A 22,977-nucleotide genomic window follows, 5' to 3' on the forward strand; every position below is an offset into this window, starting at 1 on the left:
CCTTCCTTCCCTTTGGCTAAGTGTTTCTCACAGATGGGGGAAACTGTGAAATTTCAAATCATCTGTAGTTTTGCTCTGCTTTTTATTACCATATGTCCTTTGGGTTCATTACTGTCACTGAAGCTATCTCTGAGACATATTTATGTGACTACTGCTTTCCAAAGTGTTTTGCAAAGACAGACAAAATCCAAGTACTTTTTTCTTTTAGAGAAGGTATTCTCCATCTTTGCAAGTGAAACCTCCTGGGTTTGGGAGCGGAGACTTTATCTCCATTTGTGTAGTGCGTTTACTCTGAGCTCTGAATTGTCCTAATGCCATCAGTGATCTCATGCCATGTGCTTGCCAGAAGTTGGGGTTATTGCATGTTATTCTTCAGGACTTTTGTCCTGTGTGAGCATGACCCTTTGAGAGAGATCCCTAGTTTCTATCATGATAGGAGTCTGAATTGCTTTCATCATGACAGATATACCAGCTACCTCGCTGATTTTTCTATATATTGAGGGGAGTCTCAGAAACAGCTGTGCTACTTGCCTTTAATGAGCAAAGCAATAGGACCAGATTCAGCATTGCCCTTATTTAGTTGCCAACATGGCAAACTGGGGGAGGAAAGACCTTTCCTCCACAAGCTTTCGGGTGGTGTGTTTAGGTAGGATGTGCCTCAATTGCTATATTGTTGACTGTGCTATATATATGCTAAGTCTCATCGATCTGATGCTAATGTGGATGGCATTAGCACGGAAGAGTTATTGGAGAATGAGCAAAAAAAGAGATGATGTTATTTCTTGAATAACTGCTGTCATGCCTCTTTAGCATCAGGGTGAGGGAAGAATGGGCAAGCAACCATGAATTCTGAAGTTCCCTGTTGGGATCAGCAATGGACCATGATATGAGGCAACTGGCTTAAATGAGATTAGCAGCCCAAATTCACTGAGGGAGAATGAGTTTGGCCTGTAGTGACAGAACCCAAAAAGGTGGCAAGCAGTCTTGTACTGCTGTTGGTTAAACAGCTCTGCGAGATCAGAATTCTAGGCCTGGCTCACCGGCTGTGCCTGCGGTTACAGCACATTAATTCTCTACACCCAGGAGTTCAGATATTCAAGTCAACATCTGAATATTCAGGTGCTTATCCAAACCGAGACTATTTTAATGCTTCTCCTGTTGCTGCTTTCTTCAGTGGCTGCCTCACTTTGTATAATTTTATACAATCAGCTGCCTTTCCAGAATATGAGTTTCAGAAAGGACTTGGCAGCTGTAGGTTTGTTTGTCATGACAGAAATAGTTGCTAGGGCTGTGCGAAACAGCACCATTTTGTTTTGACTTCCATGTCACTGTTTCGAAGGGACAGCATTTCATTGCGCTGTTTTGAAGCACTGTTCCATTTTGTTTCGTCAAAACTGTTTCGCTGTTTCAACACGTTACGTTTCGCCCATAGGCTATAGTGGGGGATCACAAAAATGCCTATAACTTTGTCATTTCTTGCCTAATTCAGGTGAAAATTGCAGGGTTGGTAGCATGATGCCTGCCAAGTTTCAAGGAGGTAGGTACAGGGGCTTTTGTGAAACTGCATCTCAAACTGTTCAAAGCAAAACTAGTATCATTTGCCAGCAGCATGCTCCATCCTGCGTGCAGATCCAGGGGGCTGTGGGGCTGTGCCAGACACCTCCTGGGGGGCGCAGGCCCCTGGATCTCCCTGCGGGATGACAACAGGCTGCCGCTGCTGGCTGGGGCCAGTGCCTGCATAGGATTCTTCCCAGCACTTAGCGTGGGCTGCGTGAGGCAGACTCGGGTGCTGGTGCTGGCCCCAGCTGGCAGCAACAGCCTGCTTTCATCTGCGTGCTCCACAGCTGGTGTGCAGAATTAAAAAAAAAAGCAAAAAAAAGCAATGCACTCACTGGCTGTGGCAGCGGTGACTGGGGCCTTTGGGTGCTCATGGCAGAACCCCCCTTGCACGCAGTGTGGGGCAGTGGGGATCACTCCCCCCCTCCCGCTCCTGCCTGGCACCCATGCAGCAGCTGCACCATCGCATGGGTGTGCTGCAGCTTGGCAGGCTGCTGCACACTGTCCTGGAGCTGGGGCAGATCCACCTGTCAGCTGGAGCTCCCAGTTCGATTCTCCAGCTCACTGTTCATTCCCTCAGCTCTTCCCTTGGGAGTGCAGTTTCAAAGCCAGGCTTGTTTGCAGATAAACAGGAATTAAGGAGAGGGAGAGAAAAGAGTGGGGATGAGGGGGGAAGGACTGCTCTGATATTGACATCTAGCTCCCGGTTTGATTCCCCAGCTCGCTGATCATTTCCCTAGCTCTTTGTGGGGGGCACAGGCCCCTGGATCTGCGTGCCAGGTTTCAGCAGGCTGCTGCTGCAAGGTGGGGCCAGTGGCAGCAGTACAGTCTTCCTGGCGCTCAGCGCGAGCTCCGCCAAGCATCTGCTGCTGGCCCTAGCCTGCAGCAGCAGCCTGCTGAAACCCTGTGTGCAGATCGGGGGCTGCACCTCCCCCGGGAAAAGCTGAGGAAATGATCAGAGAGCTGGGGGAAGCGATCAGAGAGCGGGGGAATCAAACCGGGAGCTAGATGTCAATATCAGAGCAGTCCTTCCCCCCTCGTCCCCACTCTTTCCTCTCCCTCTCCTTAGTTTCTGTTTATCTGCAAGCAAGCCTGGCTTTGAAACCCAAAATGTTTCAAAACTTTTGAAATGTTTCGAGTGCCCTTGTTTTGTTTCAAAGCCATTTCAAAGCCTTTTGTTTCATTTTGATTTTGCTGTTTCGAGCTCAAAACGCATCAAAAGAGCTTCAAATCAAAACACCTATCAAAATTTTTCATGGTCCTAATAGTTACGCACCCATACATGATGTTGACCTCTGATTGGATGGATCTTATCTTGCAACTGTCACTGAAGATTTGCAGGGGAAGGCTTGTGAGCACTCAGGAGACATCTTTAATGTTCTGCCTTCCATTCCACCTTTATTTATTTCTCATTTTATTATTGATGTAAAGTACTGAAATAAAATCCCTGAGGAAGAATTTCATTAATTTATCCAAGGGTCAGGTACAGAGGGTGAGTCCTCCATTTTTGTCCCTTCCTTCTAAGGCAGAAATGCTTCATGTAGGGGTAATTCCACAGCAAAATCCTCTTCTGTCTGTGTTTCTATGGGTAGTGAACAAGCTATTCCATCAGTGAATCACCTGGGATGGCTGTTTTGGTAATTAGCCTCTGGACTGCGTTGCTAACTATTTGCCATCTTGAAAAACATGAACCAAAACCAGCAGAGAGATTGTTTGTGCTCAGGAGACAACCAAGAAAACAACAACATTATTCAAGGTGAATTGTTATTATAGACTACATTGTAACCTGTTGTACAGTATTCAAGGCGTATCTTGGAATGCCATCAGCTGTATTATATCAAAGGCAATATTACCATATTCAGGAGCTGGCTTTGTGATGCAGAGCTATGGTCAGCCAAGTTTAATAAATCAAATTCTTAATCTATTAAGAATAATCCTACACTTAACAACTTTAGTATTTTTCACACTTGTGATGATAAAACACGTTCCTAGTGTGACGGGGAGAGTCCATGGCTATTTGTTAGCTGTAACACACATAGCATGAAACTTTATGGGGAGTGTTAGGCCTCATTCTTTAAAATAACTCTGATAAACATCACTACTGTTCTCCAGGACCAGAGCCCCATTTTGCAAGGCACCATAGATCCAAAAAGTAAGGGAGTCTATACTCCAAATGATTTGTATAAAGAAATCTTTCTTACTGAAGTGTAGGTAGGTCACTCAAGGGGCCAGACAAAGGCCGGTTAAAACAAAGTCCAGAGCATCTTCTCCAGCTCATTTCAGACCTGTCCCCTCAAGCCAAGCCCAAGCTATGTCTGGGGGAAGAATCTTTCCTATCGAATTAAATGGCAAAAAGATGAGATCCCAGGGTTAATGGGCTTCTACACTGTCTCCTGATGAGCAAAGAGACCTGGATGCTGGGGTTAGGAGCAGAAGCAGAAGTGCCAAAATGTTGTGCATCGTGTGAACTGCTGGAGATAATTCTGAGAAATGGCTTTTGGGCACTGATCAAGACTTCCTCTGAGGTTTGCTCATTGCTGCCATTAGGCAGGTTGTCGCTCAGTCTGAATTACAGAGGACAGCCAGGTGTGCAAAGGCTGATCAGAGTTTATAAATCAGATGTGCTGAGTTAAACAATGCAAGAATGGGATTTACAAATGTGGATCACAATAGCGGCCTTCGAAAACCCCATTTGTCACCTGTGTCCCAAGGTGAGTTAAGATCTTTGGATCTGTAAATCACCTCTGTGCTAGCCAGAAATCCCTGGCAAGATTTGTAAACAAAAGGTAAGATTTGTGGGCTGTCTCTTATCAATCCATTTATTTGCTGCCGTGGACCAAGCTGATGGTTTTAGAAGGAACATAACTGAATCCAGGAGATTGAAACCACAGTCCCAGCTCTGGGAGAAGCAAGGCCCAGTTTTCATGCTGTGAATGATAATGCCTGAGATACAGAGTGAGGGTCAGGGGATGACCTAGCTTTGGTGATCGTAGCACCAGTGTTACCTTCAGTGCCTGAAAATCCTCGCATATCATGCACACCCTGGAGAACACAGAACTGCTGGTGAGCAGCCTCCCTGGGAGCCCCAGGAGGTGACTTCTTGTTCACTGGGCCCAGGGTACCGCTTCTGGAAATACCACTGCACGTCCCTGTGTTTCTGAACCACTGAACATGTGTTCTGGGCAGAGGAATGATGTTTTCTGATCATCCTGTGACCCAGAGGTAGGTGCGAAGAGTCACTGAACTCAACAAGGGGTTCCCATTGCCATGCCAAGGACATGTCATGTCCAGCAGCACTGTCAATCATATTGCAGCCCAGATGGGCCTTAATGCATCTGCGCTCACTATACAGAGACCTTTGTCATCCTCCAGCAGGCAAGTGGTCTCCTCTCTCACTGCTCCCGTTAAGTTTGAGCAGGAAAAGGGGAGTAGGCAGCACTCAGTGGAAGAGGTTTTGACAGCTGGTAGGACTGGAAGATAAGGTGTCTAGTTCTCTTTCTAACCTGCTTTCATCCTGCCCTAGCTATATTTTTCCAGGAGCTCTTGGTAGTTAGTACCTTTCCACCTTGCCCACAAACAGACTGCCAGAGAGAGTGAATGTTTACAAAGCTAGACTTAAGTCTTAGCAATCCCCTGCAAGGTAGCTAAGGATGAGTTGTGCAGGTTTCCCAGACAGGGGTGGGAAGCTAGGGCTCCAGGGTGCATCAAGTGTGGGAACTTCACTGGTAATTGAATATTTTGTTCCCCCAGCAATTCTGAAACATCAGAAAAATAAAGTCATTTCTGGGTGAATGCAATGATCTGGTGTCCCAACTTCTAAAAATGCTTCTAGAAGCTTGTTTTTCTTTAACTTAATGGAATTGAAGAACATTTTGGACAGTCATTTGGGATCAAAACTGTATTTAGAAAATGTTGACATGGGAAGTTTTGACTTTTCTGAAGTTCTTTTTTTTTTTTGGAGGTGTGTAAGGGAGGTTGACATATGCCATTCAGCAAAATGGAGATGAATTTTCAAAATGTTTCATTGACATCACAACTGCATTTTGGGTTGAAAAATTTTAGCAAGCTCTAATTAATGGTCTTGCCTGGGTGTGGTAGAGCTGGGAATGGTATCCAGGGTACTCTTATGCCTGCTTCTGCATTGCTTCCATGAGGGCTGTCTAGCTGCGTGAATGGAACTGGGGAGAGTGGAAGTGAAGGTAACTCCCCTTTTCTACCCCTCTAAAAATAAGTGTGAGATTTGCTCCCTGAGCTCCTTCTGGGCAGAGCTGTGGCTCTGGTTCTTTGTTGGAAAGGCTTCCTCCCAAACTGAATGGCCGACTTCAGTTGTATTTTAGTATCCAAGATTTGCCTGCTGCCTCATCCCCAGTCCTTCCTGCCTTCTTGTTATGAATCCTGTTAAATTGTCTTTTATGCCAAGCAAGCCCTGGTCTGATTATGTAGGATGGAAGTTTTGCATCCACACTGAGGACCAGTTTCACTAACATGCCCTCTGCTAATAGCAGGGATCATGCAGACCTGCTGCAGAAAGGTGATGAATATTCACAGAAAAACAACCTCCCCTCCCAGCCCTTTGCTTCTCTCTGAGATGCAGCCTATTTCTGGAGGCAGGAGGGGGGCTGTAATTGCAGTACTGATAGCTACGTGAGCTAGGTTCCTTATATGCGGTAATCCCAAGCTCCCCAAAGTTAATTCTATTCCAGCGCATTTATAAGGGACAAAAATTCAACCAACATGCTGCCTGCAGGAGAGGGGAATGAAGGGAAAGTTGCTCTGGGTTTTTTCCCCTGTTGATGCCATGCTGTAATGAGCAGGCAGCTCTGTTTGGTATTCCGCGCTAGCTCTGTCACTTTCTATTTTTATCCTGTAGTACGATGCTGAGTGAGCATTTCATTTTGTGGGGATATTTTTCTATTTGAAATGTCCTGCACTGTGTTTCTCGTACCGTACTACTTCAGGGGGAGGGGGGAGATGAGCTTGTCAACTACTGCATTTTCAGACGTGAGCTGTATTTAATCACAGTGATTTTCAGTCCTTCCATCCGTATGAACAGGCTGACAGAGAAGCATAGGCCTATGGATTTATTTTTGCTAATTAGTTTAAATATCAGTGCACTGATGATCAGAGGTTTATTTGTATGTGGGGAAGGCAGCCAGGAAAATGCATCCTCTCTAATCTCTTTCTTTCCCAATAATTTTGCTGCTAGGGACTGTCTGCTCTCTCTCTTTTTCCATACTTTGCTTTTTCACTTGCTAAACTCATTGTATCTAGTACAGTCCTTCTCATCCCACTCCAGGAGCTCCTTAAATATATCCGTGGCTACCTTGGCTTTCCAGCTCTGGAAAACCTGTGAGTGTGTGTGAATCCTGTATCATTGAACCCGTGAGCCTGTTAACCCATTTGCTGCTGTCAGATGCTGGCCATGAGTCTGAGCAAAAAGTAGTTTGAAGATTCCTACTGACCAGCAAGATTTGCAACACTGTACACTCTTCTGAGGTGTTTCAGGTTGGATGCTTCTGACCTCCTTCTGTATGTGTATTAGGCAGAATACTCTGTATGAACATAACCATCTTGCCATGACCTTGTTCATTCCAAGCCACCTCTGAATGGAGTTATTGTAACTATGCTACTCCTCTGTTGGGTTGCTTCCACTATCAGCACATCAGTGCCTACAAACTCTGCTTGCTCTGGGTATTTAACATGTAAATTTAAACAAGACAGTTCCTAAAGGAGTGTTAGGTTTCTGCTATCAGTAGTAAGTAGCACTATGCTGGAGCCGGTACCTTGACCACTCTAATATTACTATTGGCAGAGCGGTGCCAAGTGGTAATTCAGTGGTGGGGGATTTTATCATTGTGGATGAGGATCAAGTTGAATTCTTACTTAAATTACATGCAGTCTGTGGTTTGTCTTGAAAAGCAATAGAAGACTGTTTGAAGTTCCAAGCTTAGAACAAGAGATTCTTGGCTTCCAAAGGGTGATCTTCAAAATATGCTAGAAGTCTATATGCTCCCTGAGAAACTACACATGGAACTGCCTTCTGCATAGACCATAAATATGAGTTTATGATGATCTTCCCTCAGCCCTCCTGTATTTCAGAGCAATGTGTCCTTCCTTCCTGCTTTCCAGGCGATAATGTTTGTTGTGGGAAGTTTACAGCTTGCATTATCTGGCATAACCTTTCTACATATCTCCAAATTGCCAGCATTCAATCTCATATTGGACATCAGCTGAACACTGATCTTGTGTTTACCCCTCTCCACCCTGTCTGCCCATTCTTGCTTAGTTTCTCTTTGCTTCTTCTTTAATTCCTTATTTAACTGTGTCACCATATTCTTTTGCTCTGGGATACAGTTTGTATGAGGAGAGTATCTAAACCTCTCTTAGTTACCAAGGCTTTTTTACAAAAGAATCTTGAGGTTGGGGGATATAGATATTTGTAATTTCTCTTAAGTCACGAGCCTCAAAGTCCCCTTAAGGTGACTGTTGAGACCTCATCTGGAAGTGTATCCTCCATACCCAGATGCTTCTGAAGTCAAAGGGCATTATGTACATAGTACGGTACAACTGTTTCTGTGATGCTTTGATTGGATGCAGTATTCCCTATGGTGGTGACTTCAAGATGGCCTTGAATCCACAACTATATTTCCGTGTGACAGGGGGCCATTCTGGGCCAGTCATAATATTGGCCCACCCACCTTCTAAGGCACTCTGCCCCAAGTCATCTGCCATGCCTTGGTATATCAAAACCAGATGGAAGAATGCAGGAGGCTACCCATTTAATGCCCAGAAGCCAGGGGCATAATACATGGCTCCAATCTACCCTTTACTGTGTCCCATGCCTTGCAGATGGCCTCCGTCACTGCCAGTTCTAATCAGGGCTTGCCCAGCCCCTCAGTTGGCCCATGCTCACTAAGCCCCTTTCCCAATCTGGCCTTGCTCTCCTTAGACCCATCGCCATTTCCTCAGGGCTTGGGATCCCCCCGGGTCCCTAAGAGCATCCTCCTTCACCCCCAGAGGCTCTTGGGAGCAGAAGCTCTCCTGCAGGGCAGCCTACCACAGCAGCATCCCTGCAGTAACTGCCCGCTCTGCTCCTCAGTGCCGGCTCTTATACTGAGGCTGCTCTGCCCTGCTCCAATCAGGTGGCCTCCTGGTTGTCATGTGACCACCTGATTGGCTCTGCCCTCACCTGCAGGCTGCCTCACAGGTGCTCCGTTGCATTTTGCTTGAGGGGAGGTCTGTAACCAGATTAATGAAAATTGCCTGACTGGGGAGATCCATTACAGATTAGAAATTTAGGTCAGGTGTATCACCAGGGGTGATACCAGGGGTCTGGCATGAGTTCTGAATGAGCTTTAGCAATGAACTGTGGTACAAAGCATGTGAGAATCTGTGGTTTCACAGAAGTCATTGAGTGGCTTTAGTTGCATTTTCGGTCCCTAACGCTGACCTGAAACTTGGTTTGAATACTTTCACTCTCACGTAATACCCGTGCTTTAAAATATTCTGTGTTTTACCCTGGGAACAATAGATCGTCACTAGTATAACCCATGAGAAACCCAGGGTTTTTACATTAAACTGTACTTCACTATCAACCTCAAATACACAGCTAGAACAAGGTGGAGTATTAACCATATATACGGTACCTGGACTTGAAAGATGTAAATGCTGATGAAGGAGAAAGTATAAGTAATGAGGTGAAATTACAAAGGAAAACTTTGGTTAGATGTCAGGAAAACTTTATTTAACAGTGAAATTTAACAACTTGGAATGACCTCCCAAGTGAAATGATAGCAACACCATCACTTAAGCCACTCATAAATTAACTGAATAGAACGAAGGAAATTTCCCCAATAAGTTACACTCAATTTCTAAAATCTAGGAGTTTGTACACTGGCCAAAAATCAAGAGTTTTCTCATGAAGAGAGCTTTCAGGGTTGTGTGCAGATGGTTAAAAGTTAAAAAATAGCCCATTGCAGTCCAATATAATCCTTTAGTCTTAATCAACAATCCCACCTGGGTATCTTCACCAGGATGCAAAGAAATGTTCCTGATCTACCTTCTTGAGAGGAATGGTGAAATGTTTTAAATGGGGAAGAAAAGCACAACTGTTTCAAGATGTCAGGCTGTATTCATGTCCATTAATTCAAAGAGCTCCAGGGGAATGCGTTCAGGAGAGGTGCGCAAAAGCAAGCAGAAAGAACCAGTTGGTGGGTAGCTGTTGTGATGGCCTGAGTCTTCCAGTATGAAGCAGGGGAGGGATTTCCTGGCACAGAGGGAGTAATATGAAGAGGGAATCTGGAAAGTAGCTTCTGCATCTGAGTCTTGGCTAACTTCCTGGCTGTTCTTCCCATGACATTCCCCTGTAATACCCAGTCACAGTTTCACTTTGGCTACTGTAAAACTCTTCCTCTGCTTTCAGAGGATGAACTCCAGGTCTGTATACCACTTTGGACCCTAATCTGAGAGTTTGGTGGAATTTAGTTTGTGCATGATCCTCTTCTAATGAAAAAAAGGAAAAATGTAGGAATGGATGAGCATTATAGTAGGGAGTCTATAAATAATGAAATACATGTAAATTAATATGCATATTAGGTGCATGCCTTGTATGTCCAGCCATTTGTCTTATTGCTTTATTTGTTGTCTTCAAAGTTAGGATGTTCCCCAAGTGAAGTTGTCCAGTACTATGTTTGACGTGGTGAGTGAGTGAGAGAAGGTAGTGCAAAATAATTGCTGTTAGGTGAAATAGTCCCTGAGTCAAATGCAATTTTGTGCTGAGTTTGTAGAGCCCTGGGTGCCAGGAGAAGTACTTTCACAGGAAACAGGCTGCTTAGTACTAAATGATTTTCCCCACCTTATCGCAAAAAACCTTCTGTAGCTGAGAACAAATGCTTCCACCAATAGTCTTTGCATTCTGAGTACCTTTTTCTCTTTTTAAATGTAAAGTCCCTTTTGCAGATCTTTTAAGTAAGGTTAGTCCTTGAATGAGAAATAAGTGGACACCTATCGAGACCAGGCTGAAGTTATGCAGCTTTGTCTCCTGAGGTTGACTTGACATGCTGTCGATTGTTCTTGATCTCTCTAACACATTTGCATAGGAAAGTGGCTTGGTCAAGTCAGAGCCAGCATAATGATGGGAAGTGACTGTAGTGAATTGTAAACAGTATGCTGCAGGTATATTTTCAGTGTAGGCTAGACGAGTGGCTGCCCTGTTGTAATAGCTTTTTCTTTAACTAGGTAGACTATAGCCAGACTGTGGCCTAATTTGGCATATCACCCCTAAAACCAAGAGAAAGGAATTGAAAGGAGAATGTGGCTTGCATTTTTCACTTATCACTTAATAGTCTGACCCTTGCTTCTCCCTGCCACTAGCCTCTCTATCTAGCACTGTATACCTGACTAAAATATGCAGTGTTTTTTTGTGTGTGAGAATTCCTGACATCTTTGATAACTGGCCTTTGCAAAGGGGAGTTGGGGTCCATGGTGAATTTTCATAGCTGGGGATGAATTTTTATAGTCATTTAAGAGATGAGAAAAGAATAGTTGTTTTAAAGCAAACCAAAGATTTCCCTCTGGCAGAGACAGTAATGAAGATGCCATCATCAATGTATACTGACCATACCCAGGACCATACAAAAGAAAAACGGATTTGCCGTTGTCTTCCTGTCTTGATACCAAAATACAGGAACAGCTATTAGCTAGTCTCAGCTTTCCTGGCAGGATGACCCAGGCTTGGCCACTGGGAAGCTTCCAAATCTATATCAGCACCTTGCATCGCAATGGAAATGCTATGTTTGAGGAGCCAGTTCTGATCTATGATAGCCTTTCCATTAGAGCTTCTGAGCAGCATGTCAGGTGTTTGACCTGTAATTGAATAGTACAGCACTTGAGCCCCTTGCTGCCCCATTACCCTGTAAGCAAACAACCAAAATTGTAAGTAAGGAACCTAGTGCATACTGTCTTGGTGAAGTATAAGAACAGAGCCATTTCTAGAATCGCCTTCTATCTTCTGACAAACTAGTTCTGGGAGCAGGTGAGAAATGTTTTTCTTGGAGTAGAGTTAATCTTCACATTGTGCATCTCTGGAGTTTTTTGTGCCTGCTGCAGGTGCGTTTTGAAAAGAGCCTTGTGGGATAACAGCAGGTAGTGTTCTTGAATCAGTCACCCAGGAGGCTTCGCAAAGACCTAAGCATGAACTCCAGTGAAACCTGGCAACTCCTTTTTGTGTGCAGGGATGGGTGGGCAGACAGGATGAATGGAGATCAGCGAAGGAGGTGTTCTACCTTTCTCCATCTTAAGGTTTTTAATAGGAGTCTGAATGAACATTTATTAGGGAGGATTTAGGAGCAGCATTCCTACATTCATGGAGGGGAGTGGGCCAGATCACCTTTGAGGTCCCTTCCAACCCTATGCATCTATATCAAGTGTGCGGGGCAGAATGTTTTTCCTCCCCTCTCCACACTGTCCAAGGCCTTGAGAACAAAGGTCTTGCATGAGGTCATTAATGGCAAGTTAAATCAATGGAAGGAAATACCATTAGAAATAGCTTGGAGGAAGTATCTGCCAGGAGTTGTGTCAAATTATAGGGCTGCATTTTAAGAACTACAAACAAGAAAAAGCCCACTCGGATCTTGAAGTCTTACTCAGAATTATCAAAGCCTAACCTTTGGATTAAACAAGGATTTGGTAAAGGTTAAGGATTAAACAAGAATCTGAAGGCTTGACTCATTTTAGGTAAGTATACACGGAGGTAAAACTAGTCAAAACTAGTCATGCTTCTGGGCATAGGTGGAGATAATCACAGGAATCGAGAACCATTGCACAATTGTGAAGTTGCCTTAGAATAGGCTGGATCACCTTCCTCTGGAAGCATCTGATATTAACTTCTGCCAAGTTGCTGGGTTAAATTAGCTGATAGCCAGATCCACTAAAATACAACTTGTCCTCCTAAGTGATTTTCTCTTCCTGGCTTCATTGTGTATCTCTGCTGCACAGCCTTATTCTTTTTGCATCCAAAAAATATGAAGCCTTCTTCAGGAGTGGTCTGTGGCTACAACTCAGCAACTCAGTTTTTCATCTGAAGCAGTGCTGCTCTAAGCTTTTCTGACAGGGCATTTCCACAGTGCGTTTTCCCACAAATTGTAGTTTTTAAAAACTGAATTTTTAGAAACCAGGCCTGGCTTACATTGAACTTAGGCACCTGCACATAAATACTTGCTATGTCAAATAGTCATCTTGCTAGATGACCTGTATTTTTTTACATCTCTGTTTTGCTAATCTTGGAGCAAAAACACAGTAGAATTAAATCCCCACAACCCAGTTGATCATCAGGGGTGTGTTGGTGTCTTGCTTTTTGCTGTAGCGTGTTTTACACCCTTGTTCAGGGAGATTAATTTATGCTTTTGCTTTGGGATAGGAGGAGAGCTGATTTGGGGAGCTGCACATTTTTCCAGCTATTACTTTTCAGTGTATTAGAGTGACAGATCATGAGGTGGGAACTCAGTTATGCAAACAAAGCTGCGTCACTCCTGCACAGAAATAGCTACAGTACATGTGCATTAAGTGGAAACAGAGCTCTTTGGTATGCATACAGCAAACAGGGATGGGAGAGAGGAGAGAGGGGGGCAGCAGCTTTTTGTTCATTCTCTTTTGGTTGGGAGATATTTTGAGAACACATTCTTTCCAGAGACAAGCAGAGTGTTACCAGGTGGCAGTTCAGCAGGGTGGGAGTACTTGTTGCCTTTCTCATGGAAAAGGAGGGACCAGAGAGGTTCTGTCATTCTCAGGGATTAACAGGGGTTAAAGCAGGAGAGGTGTGGTCACACCCATTCCCCACCCCCGAGCCATTACCCCCCTCCCAGAGCCACTCTTTTTCTGCTCTAGCCATGGGATATGGCACTGCAGGGTGCCAGGCTCAGCAGAGGACAATGGCAACAGCACTCGGGTTCCTCCTTCCAGCACCTGCTTTCTGCCCACCCCTCCCCTGGAGATGTTTCCAGCTGGCCAGGAGCAGATGCTGGAAGGAGGAACCCATGTGTCAGTTGCTATTGTCCCCAGCTGACAGAGGCATGGGGGAGTCCCAGAGCTGCTCCTGCTCTGCACTGCTGGGAGCAACTGCGCAAGTTGCTGGGCTCAGCCAGGGACAATGGCAGTGATGCACAGATTCCTCCTTCTAGAACTTGCTCCCAACTGGTGGAGGACATTGTGGGGCAGGGAGCAGGGGCTGGAAGGAGGAAACATCACACTACTACCACGGTCCCCAGCCAAGTCTGACTCCCTACAACCCCCAGCTGGGGCAGAGTAGGAGCAGCTCTGGCCCCTCACCTCCCATCCCTTGGCCAGCTGGGGACAGTAGTAGTGGCGATGGCAGGGTGCTCCCACCCCTTCATATGCCTGCTCCCTGCCCAGCTCTCCAATGTCTCCCACTGGCCCAGGGGTTCCAGCCATGCCTTGGTCCCATCTCCCCGTGGTCTGAGGGGCAGTGTGCTGCACCACCTTTTAGGAAATCCTGGATCTGCCCATGGGCATTGAGCATTTTTAACAGCAGTTTCTTCTATGAAGCATGTAGAAATAACAGTATGAGATAATGGCAGACTTGCTTTCTTTTTCTGGTTTTTATTTTTTCTCTCCTTTCCCTTTGGTTTCACTTAGTAAACTGCAAACCAGTGCAAGTTTTCGACCTCCTATGTGTTTTCTGAGGCATTGCTTAATCTAGGTCTCAAAGTCCAAAATGACAAGTCTGTCACTCTTTCACATGAAGACTCTTCTGTATCTTGCTGTTGGGAAGTTTGTCCTGACAGTCACCTTACAGTCTTCTCTTAGCTTCCTCTCAGCCTGTCTAGTTCTGTCCTTGAATCAGCCTATATGATGTTGAAAGAGAAAGCTAACACTTGACAATAAATCTGCATGCTTTGTACATACAGATATTATGATGGTTAGATGCACCATATGTTTGCATCATGAGAGAGAACATTCAACCCTTCCACTTGCCTGTATGTTAGGGTCTCTGCTAAGCTAAATAAAAGCATTATCTATAATACCACTACAATAGTTTGTCACTCTGATAGATCTACTTGCAGCACATTGTTGAGCTATTAGGCAGCTTTGTATACTGCACAGTTCCAGACCAAGGTATTGTTCATAGTATACAAAGGAGACAAGGTTGGAACTGGAGCTGTAGGAAAATTTCTTTGTGCCTGTAGGTATAGTATCTTCTTTTAAAAATACCCCCTTCCTGTTTAAGAAGGCTTGTTATTTTCTGAACCATGGATGACCAAGTCCAATACAACTGAATTAGTGTATGACATTTAAGGCATTGGTGCTCGGACACTCATCATTACTTATTCCCATGATATTTTTCTGCCAGTTATATATACTCCAAAATTTAATATCATTTGGACAAAATTTACTTAAGCATCCAGAATTTGGATGTTTTAGGAAACATCTACCACAGCTTTTTGGATTTCCCATTCCTTTCCCCATGTCCAAAAATCTATCAGAATAATGTAAAAAAAATTATCTCAAAGAAGTCCCCAAATTAGCCATCAGTTTCTCTCTTACAGGCTTCTGTCATATGTACAAATTCTGGGAAGTGATAGGCTGGGGATAAGTGAACCTCTGAGAATGAAAAGGGTGTTTGACCCACTACAAACTAGGGCTGTGTGAAGCTTCGGGTGGTGATTTGATTAGGAGGAGATTTGGCCTGATTCAGCGGCCAAATCTCCGAATCTGAATTGAATCAGGGGACCGATTTAAAGGTCCAAATCGATTCAAAGCTCTCCGAAGCGTTGGCAAAGATTTGGAGAGCTTTGATGATTTGGGCAGTTCCTGGTGGCTGCAGCTCCCACTGGTAAGTACTAGGAGCCGGGGAGGGGACCATGGGGGGACCCCTGCCAGCTCCCCTGATCCCCCCAGCCCCTCCCCATGGCTGCCTTGCCCACCCTAGCTTGGTACTTTAAAAAGAAGGCCCGGTGGTCACCGGGTGCTGCTGGGAGTGGGGTGATCCCCACTGCCCCATGCTGCATGGGGGGCTCTGTATGAGCCTCCCCAGCCCCCCTCACTCCCCCAGCCATGTGGTGTGGGGCAGCTGGGATTGCACCCCACTGGCAGGAACAGTCTGGGGTTTTTTCAGGCTTTTTTTCTTTCCTTAAAGGGCTGGAGCTGGCCTGGGCAGGGCATCTGTGGGGGGAGCAGAGGAAGGCTGGGGAGCAACAGGGGTTTTGAAAGCAGCTGAATTTCCAAATCAGATTTGGCCAGATTGAGTTGGGACAGTGATTCGAATCACCAAATCAAATCACTGTCCCCTGAATTGGCTGAATCTGAACTGAATACTAGCCACTTTGCACAGGCCTACTACAAACTGAGCATTTTATAACTGGAATTTCCATCCAGCAGGGTGGGTGGGGCCATGCCAGCTGGAGCACTGCGGTTTCTTTAAATAGCTGACCTCAGCTGAAAATCAGCATACATAACTAGATATAAAAAGGAGGGGATTAGTGCTGATTTATTGGCCTGTCAGTTAAATGAGTGTGTCAGGTGTATGTATGAGAGGAGAAGTACTGTGATGACAGCAAAAGATTACAGGAAACCTGTGCCTTAAATGCAGCTGCTAGTTTCTATATAAGTGTTTAATTAAATAATCAGACATCCTGCACCCTTCAACATCCACGTGGAGGCTTTATCATGAAGGATTGTCGGTGGAAAACATTGTTATGGCTTCCGTTTTCCACATCCATTAGCAGGAAATGGCTAATTGAGGTCATCCCACACAGATTTAATTGGATGCTGCAGGCAGGAGGATGTGTGGGGAGATGTGGAACACAAAATAAAGGCAGAAGCTGGGTGGTGGGTAACTTGGCCTTGACCCTGAACAGCTGAGCTGAATGGAAGTGTGTGAGGGAATTTAGGACCTGCTGCAAATCAGAATGAGCTGGGTAATTAATAGGAGTTTCCTACTGTGACATGCATAAGCTGCCCCATATAGACTGGCACAGGCACAAGTGTTCCACATTTTGCAAGGTGTAGTTCAGCTGCTAGTAGAAAGTGAAAAGAGAGCTACTGACTTATTGTGGCCTTGTATGACATCTGCAAAGACTGTGGGATGGCTCTTGTCTCTGGCTTGTAGTCTGGGAGGTTAGAAGGGATCTGTGAAAGCTAAGGCGCTTCCTACTGCTCCAGGAGAGAAACAGAACAGGCTAAAATTGGTCAAAGGGAGAAGAACTGGGGAGGCCGTTTGAAGTCACTTTTGGTCATAAGGACCAGGTATAGGCATTCAAAAAGCCTGAAGAAGAATCGATTTAAATGACAGGGTTTTCTGTAAGTGACATAGTTTGGATCAGTAATGAACATAACACACATTTGCCTTTTTTTTGGGGGGTGGGGGCGCATATCTTAGACTGGTTCTGCCATTTTTAAACTAGGCTATATGTGCTGAACTTCTGTTCTGTTATGGGTATAGAGCAGTTTCTGATCACTTATACCAGTAAAAGTGTAATGTCCGTACCTGGCCAAGGGGAAAATCTGTTGGTACCAGCTTGTGCCCTTGGCCCATCTGCCAAAGGGTCCAGTGGGATGATGCCTTTTCCAGCACATCAAAGAGTTACAGCTGTTCCAGCCTTAAGGCTGTAATAGCCCTTGTACGTCAGGCTCAGGGAGGTCAGGATGGTCAGCATTTTGCTCCTTCCGCTCTTGCTGTTTGCACCGTGGGGCACAATGTGCTAGGGCTCTCGCAGAGCTGAACTGCAAGCCCCTCAGAGGGAGCGTTCATTTCCCTGCAGCTCGGCCAGCCTGTCCCCTTGCTCAGTGGAATCGCAGCACTTCTGCTGTCAGTGAAGTCTCTGCAGCTTTGGAGGCAGGGCCAGGATTTGCCTCAAATGATGATGCTATTATTTGGTTTTGCTTTGACACAGCTGCAGCATGTGGCACAGTTCTGCAAGTCTGCTCCAAGGGCTCCTTTAACTGATTCTTCTCTCTCTGTCTGTTTAGATTTCAGATGCACCATAGGTTAAGCTCCAGATGTAAAACACTCATTAATCTTCCTGTCCCACTGGCATGGACCCAAGCCAGGGTCTGCCTGGCACTCCCTCCTCACTACTGCAGTGGCGGGGCCAGGATACAGCTAGCAGCTGGCTGGCATGACCCCTGAGGCAGAGGGGGCAGGGAGGGGGGTTATTTTCTTCTCTACCCCCACTGTCCCTGGGAGACTGCAACCGGGGTCTGCCTGCCCCAGCTGCCACTGCTGCCACTCTCTCCCTGTGCAGGGCGAGCAGCGAGATAAGCCCCTTCCTACCCCCTCCACCAGATGTTGGAGGGAGTGGGGAATAACCCCCCTCCCTGCCCCCTTGTCTAAGGGGGTGTGCTGGCCAGCCGCTGGCTGGGCCCTCAACCCTGCCACTGGAACGGTGAGGAGGCAGGGCCCTGATGGGGCAGCAGCCCCTGTCCTGGTGTCTGGGGAGCAAGAGCCTCTTCCCGGTGGGGGGCCACGAGCGGGAGGTCAGAGCTGCCACAGACTGCATGGGGTGAGTGGCGGCACTGGGGCTTGAAGGGCACAATAGACCCCCGAGCCCCCCCCAGCATTGCTGCCACTCACCCCATGCAGTCTACAGCAGCTTTCCCTACCCCAGTGGGGAATAAACCCCCACCCTGCCCCTTCTGCCTCAGGGGCCATGCTGACCAGCATTTGGCCTCACCCCGGACCTGCTGCTGCAGCAGTGAGGGGGGAATGCCCAGGGGACCCCAGCTTGGGTCTTTGCTGGTGGGACAGGGAGGGGGGAATTAAACCCCCTCTCTGGCCAGTTCACTCCAAGCTACGGCAGGGGCTGGCCGTGCCCCCACTGCTGGAGCATTTAGCGGAGACATGCGGGTCTGTGCTGGTGGGACAGGGGAGGGAGTAAGGGGAATAAATCTCTTTGTTGCTCCCCTCCAGAGCCAGCGTCTGGCCAGGCCCCTACCCCTGTCTGCCTCCGAGGAGCAGAGGGATGGGGCCAGCCCTGCTCCCTAGAGCTGAGAGCCCAGCCCAGAAAGCCTGCTGTGATGCTGGAGGACTCTGGTTTAACTTAAACCAAGAAGGGGCCTGGGACAGAAGTTACATAAACCGGTATGAGCTCAGTCGCTTAAGTCTGATTCTACATTCAGCCAGGTTTATCTCAAACCGGTTTCAGCCATTTTGAAACTGGTTTAGGTGCACTGAACATCTGTTCTGTTACAGGTTTAAATCAGTTTCTGATTACTTAAACTGGTGTATGTGTAACTTCTGCCCCTAGCCATGCAGTTACATTCTCTCCTTCAGGGCTATCAAAATATTTTGGCAGCAAAATTTTCTTAGGATGCTATTCTGTTGTCTGATTAGCAAGAATTTCTAGTCTAGTGGTTACACTCTTGGGTTGTATACTGTTTGGGACAGACTGCCCTTGTACAGTATCTAGCACAGTGTGGCCTTGATCCATGACTGGAGTTTTAAGGCAGTACAACACAATAATAATAATAATACACTACTCAATTCTGTTCCTACATCTACTACTGATGCACTGTATGGCTTTAGCTGAGGTTTCTCACCCTTCTCTGCCAGTTTTCTCAGGTCTAAGATGAAGATCATTGTAACATCCTCCTCAGAGGCTGGTGGTATGACTTACTCCTTAGGTGTCTGGCAAGCTCTCCTTTGTTTCTCAGCTGCAAGAAGCCATAGAAGCCATAGCTTTGAAAAGCATTTGGTTTGGTTTTGTGTGTTAGTTCTTCAGATTCTGTTCTCTAAAGTATGGAGCAGTTGGTTTCATTTTAGCAATTTCATGGCTTGAGAAAGATAGGGTAAGTGGATGGTTCTGTTATGTTAAGTAAAATACAGCAGAGGGTGCTAGTATTATTACACACCATGAACCATAGATTTTGATATCTGGGATCCCAACATCACAGGAAGTATCCTCAGGGTTAATGAGTGAATTTTGTCTGTGGAATTATTTGGTGCTTCTGATGGGAGAACAAGCAACATGTGACACATGTCAGTCACTTTGCTTGCAGCTCTACTAGAAGGCACTTGGATGCTATAGCAATACGTACAGTATAAAAATCTGTGTGGAATAGAATTAGACTGAACTTTTCTCTGTTCCTAGGCAGGGGGATAGGATGGTCCTGTTTGGCTAAAACAGGAGCTCTGTTTTGCTGTGACTTGTCACTTTCCCAGGCCCAGACATTTGCTGGGAGCTGTGGGTGGGATGTCATATGTCAGAGTGGAGTCAGCCCAGTGGTGTGTGTCTCCAGGCTTGGAAGCAGAATGAAGTGAGAGATGATGTTAATGAGGGTTTCATGTGCAGTAATGTCCAGTGCCCTCAGTCAGGATTCAGGCTTTGCCCTATACAAGACGAAAGAAGAAACCCCTGCCTTGAACAGCTCAAGATCCAAGTAAAGACACAGGAAGAGTAATAGAGAAACAATATTTGCTTATTTAATATTTTTGTTGTTAATTTTCCCATGCCTTTCTGCCATTAGCAGAGCTAGCTCCAACCATTCAAGAGTTATGAATCTGGTTTAAGAATCCAGGCCATTTTTTAAAAAGCCTATGAGTCAGCTTATGGGCTTTTGAACCCTTAAGGTGCCACTTTTCAAGTTTTTCTGCCTAGTAACACAAACAGGGAACTTTCTCTGCTTTCATTAAACTCATGTTTTCATGTAATCACATGACTTCATGAGCTGGGGCTTAAAAAACACCAACTATCCTAGGATTCGTTGTCAAGCCACAGAAGTTGGCAGCAATGCCCTGTTCTCTCTTTCACATCTAGGCATCCTAGCCAAGCTGCTCTGCCTTTGCTGATCTGAAGTGCCATCCTTTTTAGCCTATTCATCTCACAGACATGGTTTCTTTACTTGGAAGGAATAAATCAACATCTGGGTAGGGAGCACATAAATCTCTGAAGGTAGTTTCCCTTTCCTCACTACTACCGCACATTTGATAAGCCATTTCAGCCCTTGTGAAGTGGTGGGGCTCACCATCTTTGCCCTGCTAGAGAGGTATGGATCAGTGCCTAGGTTCCAACATGTTAGTCCCCAGCCCACTACAAGTGCTCTGCCTAGAGCTCAATTCCTTTCCTTTAATGACACACGTTAAAGCAGAGGCTCCTGAACACCTCATCAAACCCATTTGGGTGCCACAGAAATTGGTTCCCTGTGAGATGTTTCATACTTTTTAGATGTTTCCAGAAATAGATATTGCACCACATCTGCTGGGGGGATTCTCTATTATCTTTGCTCTTCTGTTCATGCAAGTTTTCTGGAAGCAAAGCCTAAATTTCCCCTTTCTTAACTTTAGCCCTTTAGTTCTGTTTATGCAGTGATGTCTATTATCCTAGATAATTCCTCTGTCTCCTTTCAGCCTGTTGCAGGCTAGTATCCTGTCCTTCCATGACAGAAATTGTATCATCAAGTTATGCATATCTAGTTCTTTTCTTCTAAGCAAGTCCTCATTGTCCTTTAATTTTTTTTTGCTTGCACTTCTTCCTCTAGTTTCTCTTGATTCTGCTATAGTGAGGTGCCCAGGATTGTACCAACCTGGATCTCTAGCAGAGGCAGAGAGACTGATACTGCTGCCTTCCTGTTCAATGATGTAATGCCTCTGAGCATGCCATCTTATCCCATGAGCTTGTGTACAGTTTATAGTCCATCATCACTCTGATTTCTTCATCATCACTGCATTCCAGGGTCTGTTTCCACTGAAGATGCAAATTCTAGGGGATAAGTTTCCCCATTGTGTTGGCTTTACATTTTTTTCAAGATGAGTCTCTCTGTTGGATTTTGCTTGTCAGGGACTATGGCAGGCTCACCATCTTGTACAAGACAGCTCTCGAAGAAGTGGCCTTGCGCATACTGACAGGTGGTCTGAGAGCAGAGACTGGAAAAGGTCTCATTCTCCAGCAGTCCTTTTTCTCTAAGTGCATTCAAGAGAGAGGCAAAAAAAGTATATTCTGCTAAATCTAAGTTAAGAAGCTTGTTCAATTTTTAAACAGTTACATAAAACCATCAAAGTCTGACAGCACGAAGATGCAAGTTTGTAGAAAAAAGGGAGAAGGGAGGAAAAAGCTGAAATGGAACGTTAAAGCTAATTCCTCCAGGCTTACACCTAAAACAGCTTCAAATCACAGAAAAATCCTCTCTGTTCCCCCTGCCCCTTCCTTGACAAAAGGCTTCATGTTGTCAAACAGGCAACTCCTCCTGGGTGAGCATGGAAACTTTTTATTTCAAGGCTCAGGCTGGCTTTCGCCAAGCCTTGTTTGGTTTTTCTTCTGAATGAGTGCCTCAGAACAGCTCCTGTAGGCATGAGCAATGGAGGCTGGGGCTGTCTGCTCAAATCCAGGTGTTCGTTAGGGGGACCAGAACTGAGGATTTTCTGCTCAGGAAGCCCAACTTCTCTGCAGCCCAATCTGTACAAGGGTCTCTGCTTTGTGTCACCAGTGCTTGAATTTTTATAGTGACTTTGCAGGTGTTCAGCTTTGAAAGAGCACCCGAACTGCACAATGCTTAAAATGGGGTGTCAGGAGGGATCTGCCTTTTTGTCAGGCATGCCACGAGTTAGCCCTGAACCCTCCCTGGATGCAACAACGATCCCCTTCCTCTGCCTGATCTACTGCTCTGCTTTATCTCTGTGCCCTGTGTTCCTTGCCCAAAGTGCAGCTTTGCTTTCTGGTTGTTACCCGCTGCTCCCTGCCTGATCTCCTGCTCTGTTTTCTGTTCCCTGCCTTTGCTGCTGCTGTGCTGCCTGTCCCTCCTATGATGTGTGGTGTGCCACACAGTGGCTGCCTGTGCCACTTGTGGCACATGTTTTATAGGTTAGTCACCCATGACTTTAAGGTGAGATGTTCACCTGCCACAGCATATCTCCTTTCCCCAGCTCTGTACACATGCTTGCATGAATGGTAGATCTGACACGTGCCCTCTAACGAAGGGTGGGGGGGTCCATGCATTCCTGCACATATGCTGTGCTGGAAGCTCCAGGTTCCTGACATACTTTTTCCTCATGGTGAAAATTGGTTTAAGAAGAACCTAGGCAGGGAACAGTAATCATTTCAGTCATGGTGATTCCCATCGAAGAACATCTTACTTAAAGCAACTACCCTGCCTTTCCTCTGCCATTTTTAAAAGGTACCAGGGATTTTTGTTGCAAACAGGGCCCTCAAAAACATCTTAATTGTTGCTATATGGATTTAGTGATTTTGTAATGAGTTAAATTGTCTCTTATAGACAGAAATTCTGTATTCAGGCTGTTCTGGACCAGAAGCTGCCCAACGCTGCTTTGTCACCATGACTCCAGCCTTAGCTTTGACTCACTTCTCTAGGGCTGTGAAAGTGTCCAAGGTCCGCTTAACCTGTGGACTCTTAGCTCTGTTAAGCAAGAAAAATGCCAGTTTCTGATGGTGGCTTTTCTCATGTACTTGTACA

At 45.8% G+C, this 22,977-nt stretch overlaps 1 protein-coding gene across 5 annotated transcripts in view; it reads left to right on the forward strand.

Annotated features, from left to right (window-relative positions):
• ARHGEF9 (Cdc42 guanine nucleotide exchange factor 9) overlaps positions 1-22,977 on the forward strand; it is a 327,093-nt gene that overhangs the window by 44,954 nt on the left and 259,162 nt on the right. The window lies entirely within an intron of this gene.

The sequence above is a fragment of the Crocodylus porosus genome, unplaced genomic scaffold, assembly GCF_001723895.1.
Source record: "Crocodylus porosus isolate Cpor-Errol unplaced genomic scaffold, CroPor_comp1, whole genome shotgun sequence".
Taxonomy (NCBI): domain Eukaryota; kingdom Metazoa; phylum Chordata; order Crocodylia; family Crocodylidae; genus Crocodylus; species Crocodylus porosus.